The sequence below is a fragment of the Triturus cristatus genome, chromosome 9, assembly GCF_964204655.1.
Source record: "Triturus cristatus chromosome 9, aTriCri1.1, whole genome shotgun sequence".
Lineage (NCBI taxonomy): Eukaryota > Metazoa > Chordata > Amphibia > Caudata > Salamandridae > Triturus > Triturus cristatus.
The window spans coordinates 712,421,575-712,441,526 of record NC_140592.1 but is presented as its reverse complement, the minus strand read 5'-3'; positions in this window follow the sequence as shown (position 1 = coordinate 712,441,526).

Sequence of the window (19,952 nt, the reverse complement as noted above, 5' to 3'; positions counted from 1 at the left end):
GTTCCAGGGAGGAGGTAGAAAATGAAAATACCTCCACTTTAACCATAACTCTGATCACAACCAGCATGCCAAGTGAGTAAACCTGCCCTTAGGAGAATTTTGTTTACCTTATGCTCCTTCCGTCAATTCATCAATTCATGCTTTCCCCATTTATATATTAATCCAATCATCCATCCATCCATCCATCCATCCTGCCTTCCTTCCTTTCACCATCGTTCCTTACAATCTTTCCCATCTGCCCATTCTTCAACATTCCCATTTCCCCTTTTATATGTTGATCTTTTCACTCTTCCATCTATCCTTGTGTCCTTCCATCTACCCAATCTTTCATGCTTCCATCCATTCAGTCTTTCACCCTTCCATCCTACTTTTCACCTTTTCTTCATTATATCTTTCAACATTTACTTCCTTTCTTGCAACCTTCCTTTGAACACCAGCTCTTTCCTCTCTCATTCCATCTACCCATGTTTATGTCTCTCATCCTTATTTTGTTCTTTCTTACTATTCTTTCTCATGCTCACCTTTTTATTCCACCCTCTCTGTGTCTTTCCCTTATTTTAATCTTTTCATAATTTCTCTGTTTATTTTGCTATGAATGTCAACCCACCTACCAAACCACTATGTCCATTTTTTACCTAATAATATTTAGTAGCATTTTGTTTGCAGACTTGCAGACAGGAAATCACCATGACAATCGAATTAACGTTTTCGGGGAACCCTGCCTCTGCCACGAAGAGGAGGGGCAGGCCACCCCCCTTGGTCTTGTGGCCGAATTGCAAATCCCCATTCTAAATAATGTCAACTCTTACGAACATATATCTACTGACTTTTTTGGTGCCTGTTTGGTTGTCCTTTCAGACCGAGACCTTGTATGCCAAAGACCAGATCCAATACTCATCATCGAATAGTCTCCTCCACCGAGCCAAGCGGTATGAGGCATTTAAAATAATATTAACCCCTCGTGGTTTTCCCACGTAAGCTTGCAGCCTGGCCAACTGTTTGTGGTTGTTGGAGGGAAGGCTGTTATATGTAGTATGACTATTTAGTTGAAATACCTAGAGAGTGATATTTAACCTGTCGACCTTTGGGGAAAAGGAAAAGCACCGAAAAACTCACTGGTGAATCAACCAGGGAATAAGCAGTAGCCTGTCCATCCCACAGCAGTACCCTACAAGGTATAGACCATCTTGTAGAGGAGGAATATCATTTCCTTCAACCTGATGCTTCTGGTGGACACAAATTGCCCGGTAGTTCTAAAAAGTTGGAAAGTGCAAATGGTCTCCTTTCATGGCAATTAGCTCAATAAGAAATTCCCAGGCGAGTCCACTATCAGCAGTTCTCTGTTGTGTATTTCTTCTAATTCATCAAAATCTCATATTCCACTAGAACCTGTGGTTACATGCTCTAATCATTTTTCTGTTTTGGCCTCTAATGATATGCCTTGTTTGATTGTTTGTTTTGTCATTTTTGAAACTATTTTGTTTTTTTATTTTTTGAAACCATTCAGTGGGAATTGGGTAGTGTTATGTTCAATGTATCGATTGTATCGATTGCACCATGGATGAATGTATACAAGTGAAATCATGATAGTGTTGAAAAACAGAAGATTAACATGGGTTTTTATGTTATTTTTAGATTCAAACAGGCACCCCTGACGAAGGGCATAAAAATAGCCCGAAATGCATTGGGAATGAGATTTTAAGCTGTAAATATTAATTAGAGTCCATACGTGATGTGGTAAGAGGCCTGGATGGGCACAACTGCCTCATGTGAAGCAAATGGGCCTTCGGTCAGCATCATCGTGATTAAGAAAGTTAAATTGGATTAAATTGGAATAATGTGGAATAAACATGATGAAAATGAACAAGTTGTCAGTTGACTCTTTAAAGTAAAGCTGTGCGATTGGGCTTGCAGCACTGTGTAGCTGCAAACTGTTTCTAATGATATGCCGCCAAATGACTCCGGAGCGCTTCCTGATCCCCCCACAATGGTAAGATGTAGCGGATGACACCTGTGCCCAAATCAAAGAACTATGGGAAGTCATTAATTCTTTAAGGGCTGAGATTAAGGCCCTAGGTGATGAGTTACAATCCTCGCCGAAATACCAACACTGTGAAAACCCATCGACAAGCCAGGTTGACGGTTGCAAGGATTCACATAACCAGGTTCCATTACTTTACCCTGATTTTACTCCTACACCTATACTGCCTCACCCTAGTGTCCAATTGTCTATTGTCTAATACTAACCATAACGCTTTTTACCACAGTTGTATGTTATATATAACTGGTATGCCAAGTTGCCCTTGTGTGTCGAAGAAGATGACGCTTCCATGATAAATAAAGTGATGCACTGGATTAGAGACGTGAGGAAATGCTACACTGTAATACATTCTGACACAATTAGTGCGAGTCGTATTTCACACTCTGACTCCTTTGACTGCATTAGTTTACATTTCTCACATTATGCTTTTGTGAATGGTCTATTGTCATTACAGGCATGAACCTCTACCCCCAATAACCCCCAGATACCGTTGAAAACAAGGGTCCCCCTGCTGCAGAGCCAGGAGCACCCTCAAACCATATCTTCTCTTTTTTGTGTGGATTGACTGGATTGTCCTGTGAATCCTTCATCAAATGGTAGTCATGACCGAGAGCAGCCCCAAGTGTAGGTTCCTCCAACTAGTTCTTGCATCTTGCACAGTGAACAATTTTTCTACTCTCTAGACGTGCAAGTCTAATGATTTTTGTATCATATCTTGGAACATTGCGGCACTGGGGAGTAAGTTTGCCCAGGGGGACTCAGGGCCCTTTATATACATAGCCAATATTATTATGTTTAAAGAGTCCTGGGAGGTTGTCCCAACCCATAGACAAGCATATTAGACATTGTATGTGCCTGCTCGCAAACCCAAACCCGGTAGACTCTCAGGCGGTTTATCCACATGGGTTAAGATCTCTCCGGGATACCACGTTAAGCAACTGCCAATCGATTCACCGGATCTACTTGGCCTCGAGGTTGCCCTTCAGGAAAATGTAACGCTAGTGCTTTTTTAATGTTTATAGCAGGAGCATTCCCAAATAAGCATAGTCTTCTATTGTGGACGAACTGAGTGATATTACTAACTCAAAATCCAAGTGAGAGGTAATAGTAATTGTAGCCGGGAGTTTTAACATGTTTTGAACATACCACCCTCTAAAGGGAATTAACCGGTGACGAAGATCAGTACTGGGGCATTCCCCAGAGTGCGGGTCCTTGTCTAAAGTTCACCTCAAAGATAGCCCTGCAGTTTCTGGACCTCTGTATATGTTGTCATCTGAGGGCCTTCAATGGCAGAGTGAAATCCTATGTAGAGAGGCGCCCAACTTTAAAAGAAATTTCAGCCAGAGTTGTATTGATTATATTACTGTGGATCTCCGATTCTGGGAACTCAATATAGATATGGAGATCCTACATTTTCCTCTGTTTCTTACACTGCATGACAATACGGACAGGGCAAATAGGGCCCCTTGATTACCTTGAAGGAAGGTAAGATGGGAGACTGTATTGAATAATGAGAGTACATTTGCCCACATATACTAGGGCCTGGCCCCCCCTTCTTGCTCCTATTAGCTCATCCTGATGTGCCTTCCGATAGGGTAATGGACATCCATGGTAAATGGTTCGAGGAGTTAAGAATCAGGCTTTTTTACTAAACCCTACTCAAATAAGAACTCTACTGTGACTGCATCACACTCGCGGTTTAACAGAATTTGGAGACTAGCAAAGAGCCACCATCTCTGTGCCATCAAGGGAGGGCTGCCAAACAACATCCAGTCTGATAGAGCCAGCTACAAAGCAGTCAAAATTTTTTTTTGCTAAATCAAACTGGGATATGGCCATTTGGATCGAAATGTTGACCGCTGTGTATTCAGGGAATCAGGCAGCCTTCTGGCATGTCATCTCACAAGGCTCCAAGACAGTGAGGGTGAAACCTGAATCTAGCATTGTTCCCCAGGACTGGGTAACCCACTTTAAAACCCTATACTCCACTTCCCCCTCCCACCCAAATCTGGAGACGCATGATAACTATGGCCCCTTACCAGCTACAACACTCGGTTTCATTGTCTACAACTCTGACACCTCCAGATATGAAGAATTTTTCACACTGTTGGAAATCTGTAATGCCATTAAATCGCAGACATCTGGGAAAGCCCCTTGGCAGCATTGAATTCCGGTGGGCCTGTTAATCTCTGAATCCACTATTTGTTCACCATGCCTCACCCTTGTCGCTAACGCTATCATGGTGGGAGCAGACATTCCTACATCTTGGAAAGGTGCAGAAATAAACTCTATCCACAAAAAAGGCCTAAAGAAAGACATGGCAAAGTATCTCCCAATTAGTCTCATTGACTCACGTAAAAACAAATAAGCTAATACTACACCGATTGTTACTCTAGATCGATGAAACCAAGATTCTGACATCATTTCAAGCCGGATTCCACACCGAAACTAGTATGGTCGACCAGATTTTCAGCTTCCAACTAATAAGTTGGAAGGAGGTCGACTTATATGGGGACAGTCTTTATATCGCTTTTGTTGACCTTAAGGCGGCATTCGACATGGTCCCTAGAGAATTCTTAGAGACCTGGGACTCCCTGGCCCCCTTCTTAATATCATTATTTAGCTCCACTGAAGTTAATTCTGCCCAAATCCGTAGAGAGGCCAATGGGGAATCACTGATGATTTTGGGATAGATAAGCGGGTAAGGCAAGGCTGTGGACTTGCTCCCATGCTGCTTTTGCTGTTCGGTAATGATTGTATTGACTATCTACTGGCCTGTGACAATAATTGCCTGGTACTAGGAGGAACCAAGAAACCAGCTTTGTTGTTCACAGATGATACATTGTTGGCATTTAAGATCCCAAAGGCCTGGAGACTCTCCTGAATAACTTCAATTTAGTTTACTCAGACCATGGCCTAGCAATCAATGAAAGCAAAACTAAGTTTATGGCCATCCACCCCTACAGAGGCTTTAGAGGGAATATACCCCTTGAGGGGGTGGAACTAAAGTGAGTGTCAGACTTTGACTATCTTGGCATACGCTTATCCAGCTGCAACACCTGGGTAAACTACTTTGTAAAAAACGCTCTTTCAAATTTGCAAGTAAGACAAACTTGCACCCAGTCTCCACCCATCTTGAAGTCTGGAGGGCCCAAGCCGTGGCTGCTGCTACATTTGGTGCAGAGCTCTGGGGCCAAAGAAATCTAAATGGCATGGAAAAAGCCGATAATAATTTGCTGAGAGACACCCTCAAATTACCCCTCAGTACTCCATTAGCCTTTAAGCCAGACTTAAGGTTATGGTCTATAGTGTCCGTAACCAGCCTAAAGCCAATCCTTTATTGGTGTTGTGTATGATCCACTCCTGAATTGGAACACTACAGGGTAGGTTTAATGATGTCTTGAACAGATCATAGGGCTGGATGAAAAATCCGGTGATTGGCTTATGTGAAGCAGCTTCTCAGCTCCAGGGGTTTGCATGAGTATTGACTAGATCCAAGCTGGGAGAGCAAGGAGGTTAAATTATGTAACCAGATAGGCCTGGGGCACCTGACTGAAAGCTTCCTTGAGTTCAAGCTAGTACCACTGTTTGAGAATTACATGGATGAGACAGATCCTCTATTAATGAAAGCACTTTATTTAAGGTTCAGGCTAGGTTCACTCCCTCTTGCTACACTCACATTCAAATGGAAACCTGACCAAGGTGGATCCAAAATGTGTCCTTTATGTGGCTAGGGTGAAGAAACGTCCGATCATCTCCTGTTTTTTTGCCCTAACTACAAACAGCTGAAAAACCGGCTAGCTCCCCTACGTCGTTATCTAGGAGCCCGCCAGTATATGACAGCCTCGAGGATCTGTAGAGCAGATACGTGCTCTGTTAAAGTTTCTCTGTAGGCAAGTATCTCGAGAGTATATGACCCATTCGAAGCAAAATCCTCTCTGTCCCCATTTCAAACAACCTGGCGGACCCTTGGTAGGCAGTACCTAGGCCTCTGACTGGTCAGACACAAATGTACTTTAATGTATGGTACGGTTTTATTGTTTTTACTTAACTGGTGTTGTTTTTGAGTTCATAATTCATCCGTCTTAAATGAATTGTTTTTTGACTCTAGATATCAAAGTATAACATTGTACTGTTTGGTTCTATTGTTTTTATCAATCTAGTGCTATTACTGAGTATGTAACACATCCTGAATTGTTTTTATCTTTTTATGGTATGATGTATTTGTACTTCCACTGAAGAATTGTTACTTTAATGGTCTATGACCAAAATAAAGCACCAAAATGAAATGAAATGACTGACTCAGTTAGAATACAAACCACCTCAAACCGTGGGAAAGAATTGCCTGTATACTTCTGCTTCAGGGTTGAGACACAAGGGTACACTGAGAACCTGCCGACTTTTTTAGATTCCCCTGCATGTCTTTACGGACACTGAGTATATAGTTCACTGGTCACTTTTCTAGACACACTCCTAGCTCTGAACTAATCCTACCCGAGAGATTGATATGAACTGCTTTCGCCGGGTTTAAAAAACCTTGGAATAAAAATGTATATGAATATCCCCCAAACACTTAAATAGCACGTGCATCTATAAATATTACAGATCAATAAGAGAAAGGAAAATTCAATAGTACACATTCCAAATGTAGTTTGTTGAAAATTAAAAACAGTCGCTATTTTACAGCAGCTTCAAATCCCAACATGGCAGCAACCGTGCCCTCCGCAAATAAAGAGCGCGCATTCAAGCACTTACCTTCCGGTGAGTCTGAGGATTGTTGGCAGAGAAGGTGCCGGGCTGTCCAAGTGCTGGTAAATGTGTGTGCCTCGAAAGAGGTTTTATAGCACCGCTGCCACATTGACTAGTAAGTAATTAAAGGCTCACACCCGACACGAAAGCTCATGAATATTCATCACCTGCTAGGAAACAATGAAACATGTGGGCTACTGAATTAGGAATGTTAAAGCGGAAAGTCACGTTTATACTATCAGCCCGAACAGGACAAATTCCGCAAATTGATTAGGTACAAAAAAATCCTAGAAAGAATGGATTCCTAAATACATCACCCATCGACACGTGAAGCATGAACAGCACATTCGTACCTCCCAAGCAAGGACTAAATTCGATTTCTGTACTTTCTGGTCGACACTTTGAGAGTGACATAGAACCAGCTGTGACATGAAGGCTTTTAGCAAGGAAGCAGGGTGATCAGGGGTTCTATAGATGTGTCGATCTTGGGGGTCTATTTTCTTCCTTCTGCGGTGCCCATGTAATGCCATTTATTACACTGTAGTGCACTGGAGACTGTAATTCCCATTTAAAACCTACAAACAATGTCCTTGGTTCAGACAAGAGGTGGTATCGCCACTAATTCTGATATTGGCATGGAGCGCCTACTCAGTTATGGTGGTCGTCAATAAAACCATAGACAGAAGAGTGTCCTTCCCAATGCATCGCCTCCTTTGAAAGTGGGGCTATGGGAGATCATACAGGAGAGCGCCATGTTTTCCCAATTCCTTATGTTTTAGGAGCAACTTAGAGTTAGGAAGGGAGCTGGCCTTGACTGATCCTCACCCTCTGGAGGCCCTCAAGCTCCATCAGAGACTGAGCTGTGGGTGCCTAGGTACTGTGTGCACAGTCTAAAAAGTACTCACAGACTCAGTCCCCCTGTGGCCAGCAGTGTTGTCTTAACAAATTTTTGGGGCCCGAGTCAAAAATATATTTCGGTGCCCCTGTTTGTAAAAACTTTGAATTTTATTACCTACGTTTGTGCTAATTGTAGCCTGTTTGATGCCACACAAACCTTTGGAAATGGGTTTCGCACAAAAACAGTTGAAGTATTCCTTTTTGGGGACCCAAAAAATTCTTAAGATGACACTGGGCAAAGAGACCGAGGTAGAGATAGGCAGAGAGAAGAAGAGAGGTTCATATATAGAAAAAGACAGAGGTGAGCTAGAAAGAGAGATCAAATTTCCTTCCCCTGTGGGCCCCATGGAAGGTGAGGGCCCTGGGAAATTGCCCACTTTGCCCATTCCTTAAAACATCTCTGATGGCCAACCATTGGATGCGACTGCACCCATGTGAAGGGAGGGTCTTGAAGGGCAGCCTACAGTCACACTAGGATGTTGGCGATGTATGGGTGATGAATGTATGACGTTACAACGCATACATTCGCAACGCAGTATTTTACATTGCATTCGTTACAACGACTTGCGCTGGAGGGTGCTGGACTTAGGAATAGTATGATTTACTATTCCAACTCCAGCCTACATTACAGTAGGGAAGGTGTTGGAATAGTAAATCATACTATTCCTTAGCTTAGAGAGCCATCCAGTGCAAGTTGTTGTAACGACTTGCGTTGTAATGCCCGCAATGTAAACATACCGCGGTGTAACGACCTTATTGTGAAGGTCATTCTCCATGGGTAATCGGTGTCTATATTTCCTCCTCCGGTCCTCCTTTCACATTTAAATGCTGCCTTACTAGGAGTATGAGCATACGCAAAGTGAATTCTCTCATTTTCATGGGGTACGGCTCTGTAAATGGGAGAGCACTCTTATTTCCAAGGCATGAATGGGGGCTACCTTTTAGACTCTCTCGTGATCAGTATTACTGTGCAAATTCTTGTCTCCACTTCAGTAATATCAGTTGTCAGAGGGTGTGCAACCAGGGATTTTACTCTGCACATTTTATGCAACATGCAAGAAGAATATAACATTACTGCTTAGGTGTCATCATTTGGGTGCCTAAAGTTCAAAGGTTAGATTTGGCGATTTTAGAACTGAAAATATTGCCTAGCACAACTGCTTTAATTGTTTCCTTCATTGCTAACTGATTCTGCTAAGTTCTGCCCATCTCTGACATGTAAACCTGTCTCTCATGTCTAGCACCTTAGCCACACAATTCTTTTTTTTAGCATCTTTTTATTGTAAAAGGAAAAATAAAAAGGACAAAAGGACACTTGACAGCAGTGTTTATCACACCCAGCGTCAGATCACAATTACATGTCTTATAAATATCAAGATATTTATCTCCAAGTTTTGATGCGTTGCTCACCCATTTCCCCCTTTTCAGATCTCAACAATATTGCTATTGTTCGTAATCCTCAGTCCCTTCCAAACTGGGAGGTCTTCCAACCGGCTGACAGAACATCCCTCTACTTTCATTCCAGCGCCCCCCACCCCCGAATTTTTGTCCATTTGTGTGGGCAAAATCTCCCTTCGTAAACCACCTTCTCTGCCTGCATGCACTAATCGATGTTGGTTTCCAAATCCCGGGATGTGGGCCCCATCTCCATCCTCATTTTCTAGCTATGTTACGTTTGTCCACCATGAGGCCTAATGTGACCCACAGTCGTTGCCCGGCTCTTAGATTTGTTGTCTCCCAAATATTTAATAAACACCATTGAGGAGAAGCCTCTGCCTATTCCCCACACAATATCATCAAACGTGTAACAATCGCCTTCCAGCACGTCTGAATCATTGGGCAATTCACCCACAGGTGTAAAAATGTGCCCTCCTGGCTGCAGTTCCTAGGACATTGTGTTGACTCTAGTTTGCCCATTTTTACTAGTGTTGTGCATGTATAATTTGTCCTGTATAGGATCTTTAGTCCGACCAATCTGAATTGTGACCGTATGGCCACCTCCCAAGGGGACGCAAGCGCCTCTAGCCACTCCTCATCACTCAGGTCCCCCAGATCTTCCACACATTTGACCCACACTTTCTCCAAGATGTCAGGGGAATTGTTTAATATTTTTCAATAGGTTAAAGATATTGCTTTTTTTTCAGATAGTCATCTAGCAACCTATCCTCTAGAGGGGAGGAGACTGGGAGATCGGTACCCTTTGGAAAGGCAAGTTGTAGATCATTCCTTATGTGACTATATTGGTAGGTTTTTTACGACACCAACTCGTAGTCCCTTTGGAGGTTCACCCACATGTCACCTACCCTTGAGAGGCCAATAAGGTCCCATTTATCAAAACCTGGGTAGTTTGCTAGAAATCCCAACTGTGCCGTATCTGATAGGGGAGTGGCTTGGGTAATTTTCTCCCTCCACCCTAGAGCCGCTGACGCTATATGCCATATCTTGATTGAGCTTGATGTTGGTGTTTGCTACTCATGTTCCTCCTTTGCCCCCCCCCGGATCACATATTGTGTTTATCCATCCTATATGCTGGGTCATCATGTGCTGTATGTACCCACTGATTGATCACTATAAGCTGCGCTGCCCAGTAATAATATTGAAGCACCGGCAGAGCAATCCCTCCATTGTACCATCGCTTAGTCAATTTTTTTAACGCTATTCGTGGAGTCCCTGCACCCCAGAGGAGTGTCCATAGTCCACTTCAGCTGCTCAAAAGTATGTTGGAGAGGCCAAGTAGGGCCTATTTTGCAAAATGTATAAGAAGCGGGGAAGGGCAATCATTTTGTATGAGGAGGCCCTGCCTATCACCGACAAGGACAAAGACCTCCAATGTTGAAAATCTTCCCAAAGCCGACTTAATGGGGGGACTGAGTTGCGTTCATAAAAGACCACGGGGTCTCTGGTGACATAAATTCCCAGATATTGGAATCCTTCTGTTGCAACTCTTGCTGTGCACGTTCTGGGAAGTCTCAGTCTTGGGCCACAGAGGACGTATATCATCAATTTATCCCAGTTTATGGTGTAACCAGAGTAATTTTGATACAGGATAAAGATATGGAGCACCCTGTGTAGGGTGGAGTAGAGTTTCGCCAAGTAGAGGAGGATGTCGTCTGCATAAAGGGAGATCCGATTCTCCTAATCTGCAGTCCATCTAAGTCCCCTAATAAGCGGGTCACCCCGTATCAACACCGCTAGTGGCTCCAGGACCAGCACAAATATCAAGGAGAAAGGGGACATCCATGTCTCATCATTCTTTGTAATTTAACAACAGCTTAACGCCCTCCCATTTACCATCACTTGTGATAAAGGTTCCGCATATAGCAGTCGGACCCATGCTCATAACTTACCCCAAACCCTAGTCTCTCGAGGACAGTGAACAGGAAGAGCCATTCTATCACATCAAACGCCATCTTGGCACCCAAGGACACCACAACCGCCTCTTCTCGAATGCTGTCAGCTCTCCCCAGTACTTCCTGAAGACGCCGCAAGTTAAGTGCGGTATTTCTACCAGGCATAAAGCCTGATTGGTCGGGGTGGATTAACTTGCGTAGCATTGGAACCAATTGGGTTGCCAACACTTTCGCTAAAATATTGACCTCTGCGTTTAGCATGGATATTGGTCTGTAAGACGCACAACTCCCCGTGGTTTCCCGGTCTTGTGTATCACTACTATATTTGCAAGCCTTTGGTTTTCGGGTAATTTCCAGATTTTAAGACTTTCCTGGTACATCTTCACTAAGTATGTGGCAGTTTGGGACTCTATCAATTTGTATAGTTCAATCGGTAAGCTGCTCGGGCCCATTGCTTTCCTGGCTTTTAATGATCGGCTAGCCTGCACTACTTCACAGTCTGTAAGGTCTGATTCTAAATGATCCTTGACTACTGCCTCCAGTGAGGGCATATCCAGAGTTGCTAATAGTTCAATCGCTTCATTTTGGGTGAGCGAGCAGATGGTGTATATAATTGCCTATAGTAAGTTGCGAAGGCGTCTGCTATTCCCTGCTAATCCCTCACTTTCTCTCCCCCCATCTAGAGTGATCTCAAATACCCATAGGAAAGCTTCTTCTCTCTTGTTCAACTGTGCCAGGATCTTGCCCGCTCTGTCCCCCACCTCGTACAAGCGATGTAGGGTCGCTAGGTGTTTGGCTTTTGCCACATATCAGCAATATCTCTATATTCTTTTTGTTTAATTCATAGCCTATGTTGTATATCCGTTTGATCTGCAGTAGCAGTTCAGACTCAAATTTTTGGATTTATCCTTCTTTGTCTTCCAACAGTTTCTGGTTTTCTTTTTTGAGTCTGGTGATCAAAGAAACCCCCTGGCTTCTAACCACAGTCTTGAAGGCCTCCCATAAGACCCAGGCCGATTCTACTGATCCCTCATTTTCTTCAAAATAACAAATCGTCACCTTCTGCAGAGCAGCTTGAATTAGCCACACAATCCTTGAATTCTTTGGTCAGCTCTGAAAGTTTTCATTTTTCAGTTTCTGCATCTGCACAGGTTTTGTTTCAGTTGCATGAGATGATGTCCTCTGCTATGGAATAACAACTGGTGGCCTATGGAGGCGGAAGTCTGTCCTAGTCCAGGTACCAAGGTTAAGAACTTGGGGGTGATTCTGGATGAGCAGCTTAATCTATCAGCTCAAGTTAACCAGCTAACTTCCTCCTGTTTCTTTCTCCTAAAAATATTGAGAAAAATGTTCCCGTTTATTGCATACGAACTTCAAAAAAACGTTGTAGTGGCACTTTTTCTATCCAAACTTGACTACTGCAACGCACTCTTTGTGGGAATTGATAAGGCACAGGTGAGGAAGTTGCAATCACTGCAAAACGCTGCTGCCAGACTGCTCATGAACATCCCCAAGGGACGCCCCACATCAGAGGCTATTAGAGCTTTACATTGGCTTCCCGTCCAGCAAAGAGCAAATTTTAACGCTCTTTGTATAGTACACAAGACCCTCTATAGAGGAATATCTGGGGAAGTGCGGAAACTTTTTACAATGTACTCTCCAGCTAGATCTCTTAGATCCTTTACGAAGGACTTTGTTTGTATTCCAAAAATACGCAAGGCAAGATGGGGGAGTCGTATGTTGTCATTCTGTGTGGCCAAACTCTGGAATCAGATGCCATCCACATTGCGACTTCAACCTAACCAGATGATGTTCAGGAAGGAGCTGAAAACCTAGTTGTTCTCTCAAACTTAAAGCTTCAGAGTCTCACGCTAGTTATCCATGTGTAACAGACAGCGCCAAGACGCCATGGCATTCGTGCGCTTAATAAGTAATATTTCAAATCAAATCAAATCAATGTCTATTACATCCCTGTGTATGAAAACATATACATTTCCATTCTGTACCAGTGTGCTTTAGCTTTATGCTACAGTTTCCCGGGGATGCCCTTGTAACCCAGCTCTATGATTCACAGACTATTTCATTTATTTAATACATATTTTCAGATGTAAATTGGCATGAGCAGAGACTTTTTTTTAGCACAATAGGTAACGGCATGACAACTATTGGCCGCAAATTTGACACTACCTTTTTCACTAATCTAAAAACAGCCTGTAAGAAATTGGGGGATTAATTGAGGGGCGTGAAACTCTCCTCAAGCTGAAACCACAATCCTTGTCAAGGTGAAGTTACAAGCAAACCCCAACATAATCTGTGCTCAGCCCTCTAGTAGCTTGGCCAATTTAAAGGCAATGTGCAAATTATTTGTGCAGCACTTCAAAGAGTAATACAGTGGAAAACACCACACAAAAAAGATGTCACACCAGATAAAAAAAATGGAGAAATTAAGAAATCAAGATCAATCCGGCAAAAATCCAATCAGTAGAACTAGAGATTAGCAAGTTTAAATATTTCAGTAAAAATAGCACCAAAAAGCCCAAAGAGGCAACTATGGATATCTGGTCGCGCCAGACTAGGACAAAGCCACATGTTCAGGCCGACCGTGATGGGAGCATGGACCGGCTACAAGGACCCAGGTAAGCCCACTGAAAAAGAGTATTTTAAATCCTGCTTTACGGAGTGTAGCGAGGTCCCGCTCAGAAGATGAATTGCTCAGGCAAGATGATGCATTGGTTCCAAGAAGCGAAGCTTCGATGTGAGGTCCTGCATCATTGTTGAGGATCCTCTTGGCAAGAGCTTGCAATGGAGAAGTCCGGTGTGGAAGATACAATATTGAAGGCGATGTGTGGGTTCCGAAGAGCTATGAGGCTGAGATGCAGGAACCTGTGTCTCCATCGAGGCTGCTGTCGACGAGGGGTTTGTGATGCAAGGGCAGGTGTTAGGAAAGGTTCGAACTAGTGACAGTTCCGATGCAGGCTGCAGGATCGATACGGAGTCCTTGTATCAGGAGAGCCCTCAAAGCACAGGCGATGCATCAGTACCGAAAGTGATGCGTCAAACAGCAAAGGCAATGCTCCGGGTGTGCTTGTGTTGTGCCATGCCGCGGAGGAGATCCATCGGTTCTGCTGACTCCATAGGTAGTGCTGGGGGAGCACCTTCAGGCCCACTTTGAAGGGTCCACAAGTGGGTTCAAGGTTGTTGAAGCATTTGTCCCTGAAGCTCTAGTCAGGAGGCCAGCCAAATAGCCCTTGGATTCACTTTGGAGTCCTGGCTTCAACAGATGCAGGTCCAGTCCTTCTCACAAAGGCAACAGGGCAGCACAGCAGTGGTCCAGCAGAGTGGCAGTACTATCAGCAACACAGCAGTCCTTCTTTCTAGCAAAGTATTGACAGCACCAGAAATATACTGAAGGGTTGGTATCTAAGGTCCATTATTTTTACCTTGGCCTTACTTTGAATTGGGGGATGCTTCTAGAGGTTTTCATTTGAATTTCCCAGTCATCATGCCTTCCCTGTCCTGGCGCCAGCCTAACTGCAGGGGGTATGCAACCCTTTGTGTGGGGGCAGGACACAGCCTGTTCAAGTGTAAGTAGGGCTGTACCCTGTCCCGCTCCCCCATCCTGTCAGTGATGGCCCATCCAGCCGCCTCTAAGCTCTCTATAGTGTGTGGCCGTCTAGGAGGAACAAAGCAAACACAAGGAGACGATGGACGGAGCCCTTAAACTTTTCAGACACTCACCCCCAGGCACAGATCTGGGTTGAATCCATCATCATTCTTTAGCTCACTTCGCCACACCAGTTCAGACCCAGCCATATGCAAATCAGTCTTGACCCTGTGCCTAATGGGAACAGTCCAGCCCAAACTGCCATGCCTGGTCTTCCCTAGACCAGAAACAAGGATCCTGAGACCGATTTCAGGGTAACACCCCCCATCAGCCAGGCTAGCTTGAATCCAGTGTCAAAGTGAGCAAAGGACCCATGCTTGGGCATACCCTGCCAACTTGTGAGAAAGTACTTCAGGCATGATATGCAATTAAGTTCTTAAAGTCCACCACAAGTCAAGTCCACCACAAACTCAGGATAAGGAAAGTCACAAAATAGTCTCCTGACCTTATGAAGGAATATAGCCTTTGGGAATTTCACTGATTTGGGTCACTTCCTTGGATACATTTTTTAATGATGACAGACAGGAGACATGTTATCTCAAATATTAGTATATTTTACTCTTAATTTGGGGTCTAATTTAACATGCGGCGATGAATGAACACTCACACATTCTTGTATGGCACTTAAGGGGCTTAGGACCCACATCCACGGGAAGTCTGGTGCACCAGAGTCACATAAGCATTTTCTGGAGGATCCATTTCCTCAAAATATCTCACACTTCATCATACTTTGAATGTTACCTTGTAGCTTCTACTCTTACACTGTTATTTTGAGCGATCAGGCTTGTAGGCTGATGTTTCTCAAAATGTACAAGGTACACCAAGCTGCAAACTGCGTTTTTATTTATAAAATAAAATACTTTTGATACGGTAAATTAGAAAAGAGATTAACATTTGAAAAGAACCAGTTGCAAAACATACTTTTCTACTTTGTCCCTGGTCTTCTCTGAATGAGATGCTACTTCTCCATATGTCTGAGTCTAAAATTTGTCTGGATTGGGTTAATCAGCAAGTCACACACCACTCCTGTTAGTAAACAAATCTATGCGTTACCTAACTTTTGCAGATCACTGACAGGTCTGCATGCCAAGAATCACGCCTGTGAAACGTGAGGTCAAAAACAAGTTTAAACCATTGTTATATATAGCTGACCATATGTACACCATGTGGAACGATAGTTTGTCCATGACCATAACAGGCCACACCCTATGTATTTTATACACCTCTCATGTTGTTGAAACATTTAACGATTAGTGGAGGCAGAGCAATCAGGACACTGAGAAGGCTTAGATTCTCTGGAGCACCAAAATGGCCTTTGGAGGCCTGCTGATGTGATCAACCTTTTCCAGGAAGAGGCCAGTGCTGCAGTGTCTCTGAAAGTCCTGCAAGCAGAATGAGGAGAAAATGACACCATGAAGGAGAACTTTCCGAATAGAAGATCTACTTATGGATAAGGGAAGATAATGAGCGCATCAACAAATACGTTTTTATCTTGGAGTAGACTAGAGAGAGGAGCAGGGTGAAGAACACTATCACATCACAGGGGCCATTTTGAATGATGTGCCATTCCCTCCATCATTCATTGGCAGACTAAAGTAGAAATGCTGGAGAATACGGTGAAAGGTTCATTTTGAGGACACTGGCTCCCCTTCAATCTACAGAGGGCGAAGACTTCCAAGACATAACAGACATAACATGCATTCGGGATTGAAATACTCAGGGTCTCAAAGCTTCCTGAGCTGGGCCCGGTAGGCAGTATGGTGAGGTTGGGCTCACTGTGGTTGTCTAACTCCAGTCAGAGATAAACAGCGAAGATTGCAGGACTCCGGAAGCTCAACCTCCATTTTAATGTCAGTAAATTGCATGTATTAACTTTTTAATACATGGCATTCTGTAATTCCTGTATCAACGTGATGTAATTTCTTTATAATCGGTGACTTGTGATGCACCATTATAAAAAGAGAGGCCATAACTGAACTATTACGAGGTTATTACTATTACGAGGTAATTACAGTTGAGTTCTGAGGTCACAATTCCTACTTCTAAAGCCAGCAGCCGAGGTGAAAGGTAGGTCAGTTCACAGAGCATAACTGAAGCAGCTGTTCAAAGCAACAAAAACAGAACACTACTTTTCTTCCTTCTTCTCTACTCTTTAGCTTACAATGACAAGCAGAGAGAACATGTATATTTTTTACCCTCCTTAGATAATTAGAGAAAAACTAGAATCTTTCTTCATGTTCCTATGCATTCCAAACTAGTGCTGCTTTTTATTTTTAAACTAGATTTCTAATATATCTTTGCAATAAATAACTAACACATTATTAATTTGTTTAATTTTTACCTAGAGGTTAATTTTTATTCTTCATTTTTGTAAATGCGCTCACTCTTTCATAGGAAAGAGTTACGCACCAAGATTTTAAGTTGTTTGTGTGAAAGGTAATAGTGTGACCCTGTATTATTATAGGGATAAAGTACCCCCTGGTGTACCTGATAAGGATATTGGAGTTCCTTAACCTTATAAAGTATCTCAGCCATTGGCCTCATTCCTCTGTATGGTTATAGAAGTCCTTGGTGACTTGCAATATCCTTATATGGTACAGCGGTGGGGGGGTACTTCATCACTTATAATAATTTTATTGAGGAGAGAAGACCTGTAGGTGCTCAAAAAAGAGATGATCTCTAAAGACAACAAGGTACCGCTGTGGTTCCATCACATCTGCGGATAAAGGATGAGGAGGAGATCTTCTAGTTCACTCATCAGGCAGTATCCTGAGAGTTTTTGAAATCCCACATTTTGAGTGGAACGGAGGGGGGTGTCTCAACAGCTTATAGGGATATATTCATTACACTATATTGGTGCAAGCTAGCTTCGCTCACCTTAAGTGTCACGTCAGCCTGATAATGTTTGTCTTTTTTACTGGATACAGAGACTATTCACAACTGACATACGTGTTTAGTTTTGGATCGTAAAAGATCAAGTGTTATTCATGTTCCCTTCTTCTTCCCCTATCAAAGTAGGCAGTTCAAGAGAATAACTGTGGTGACATTTCTCACATGTAAAAAATTGTTCGCTGAAATGGGTTGAGTTGTGCCCTTTTTTCAGTTGTACAGGTTTACGATTTATCTGGAATGTGTATTCTTTGAAAAAGATGTTTTCAAAATGTGTTTTATCTTATATTTAATGAAAATCATTTAAAAATATTCCAATGGGTAATCCAGTGAATGAAGACACAATATGACTTAACCCCTTCAGTGCCACGCCCTTTCCCCGCCCTGTGCCGGGCGTTTTATTAGTGGGTGGGGTTCATGACGAGATAGTCTCGTCATGGGCACAGCACAACCGTGCTCCATGACGAGACCATCTCGTCATGGGCACTGAAGAGGTTAACACCCCAACAGACGGAACATTCTAGAATTCCTGTTCTCGGTAATATTTCGAGATGCAGGATGGGGGAAGCAAACTGTTATTTCCTCTTTACTGGATTAGACATTTGAAATTGGTGTACGAGAGGTTTCAACTTCAAGTGCATGGGAAAAACATAACCAGTGATTCTCTACACCTGCTTAGACTGCTGAAGGGCATACCAAATGTCATCCCTGAGGTTCACTGCTATTGAACAGTGAAAGCTTTGGTCCCTTTCTGACTGGATTATTATATTGCTAATTTATTTTTTAGACAATAATTACATTATTTAAACTTAATTTATACATAATATTTATTAACTTAATAGATAAATATAAACATTTTTATTCATGTGGGTTTTTGAATCAATCTTGAAAAAATAATATTAATTGTATTTAATATACCTAGACTAATTAAATATTCATTTAAAATTAAGTTTAAAGTGCTGCAGAGTTAATTCTAATTTGTACTACCTTTAATAGAAATATATAACATTAATTAACATTAATATTTAACATAAAATATTTTAACTATATTTGTTTTAAACTTTTTAAACTTTCATTGTTTTCCCGTAGACTTTACCATACTGAGATCTCTGCTCCAGTTGCAGAGGTATCCACCAAGTGTGCGGAACCTAAAAAACGGTTGTAAACTCATCAATCGTAGAAAGCTTTGGGTCATAGATGACGTTTTTATTGACTCCACCCATTGTTTCAGGGAGTGTTGACTATCTACACTTTTGAGTAACTTTAGACTTGGAAATAGTGGTTAGCCAAAAGTAGTAAAATTACTCCAAAAGAGTAAGAGTAAACTTGCAGGTGTAGACATACTTGTGTGTAAATTTACCTTTGTGAATAGCCCCATATGTTTTGTTTATCTGCCCTTGCTTCCTGTTGATATAATGCACATAAATACTGCACTTTATGGTTTGTTGTATGTACCCATGTTCCCCAGAGGATATTAGGATGCCATGTAGTTTTTTTAGAAACCATTACCTCAGGCATAAATTCTGTTCCTAGACTAGTGGAGAAGTATGGCTCAATGGTTAGAGTGGCAGACCTCGATGCAGAGCACTGGTCTGGGACCAGGGTTCGATTCCTGACGCGGCATGGGTCTTGGGCTATAAATTCTTCGGACCTGATATTCTTGTCGCAGTGCCTATTCTAATCATGGGTCCCATGCTGCAACTCTGGGCAATAACTTGCTTAATCTCCACAAAGGCCCCAACAGCACTGGGATGCCTGCCTTCACCATGGAGGTGCCCAGGAGTGGACACTTCACACGGATAGCCAGGAAGGGTTCCTACAGCGGTATGAGTACAGCGCTGAGATACCCCTAGGGGTGATTCGCGCGCTATATAAGTACATTTACTATCTGAATAAGCTCAGCTAAATCCCTTTGGCATGGAGATGTGGCTTACAAATTCTTCAAGTAAAACAATTCTTTCATTTTTGGATATCCTTTAGTAGAACTATGGCTTCTTTGGATATACTCACGCTCCTTTGGCACCCAAAGATATTCCTCACATTCCAGAAAACAAATTTAAACTCAGAAAATGGTTCTTGTCATACATTGAGAAAACATGTGAAAAAGGTAACATTGTCAAATCTCTTTCTAAACACACAGAACACCAGCCTTCGAAGAATTTGGCAAGGTTTTATCAAGCTCTTGAATCTGTTTGTGAAAGGGCTGCCCTCCTCCCTCAGTCTGGAACTGCATCCAGCCTTTAAGCTGATGACGCTCATTTCTGGGGATGTCTGCTCCAAAAGACATTACAAGGGTTGTCCTTGCTGTAATCTTCTGTGGAGCCCGGGTCGAAAGGTTTTGTGGGGCACCACGTGGCTTTCA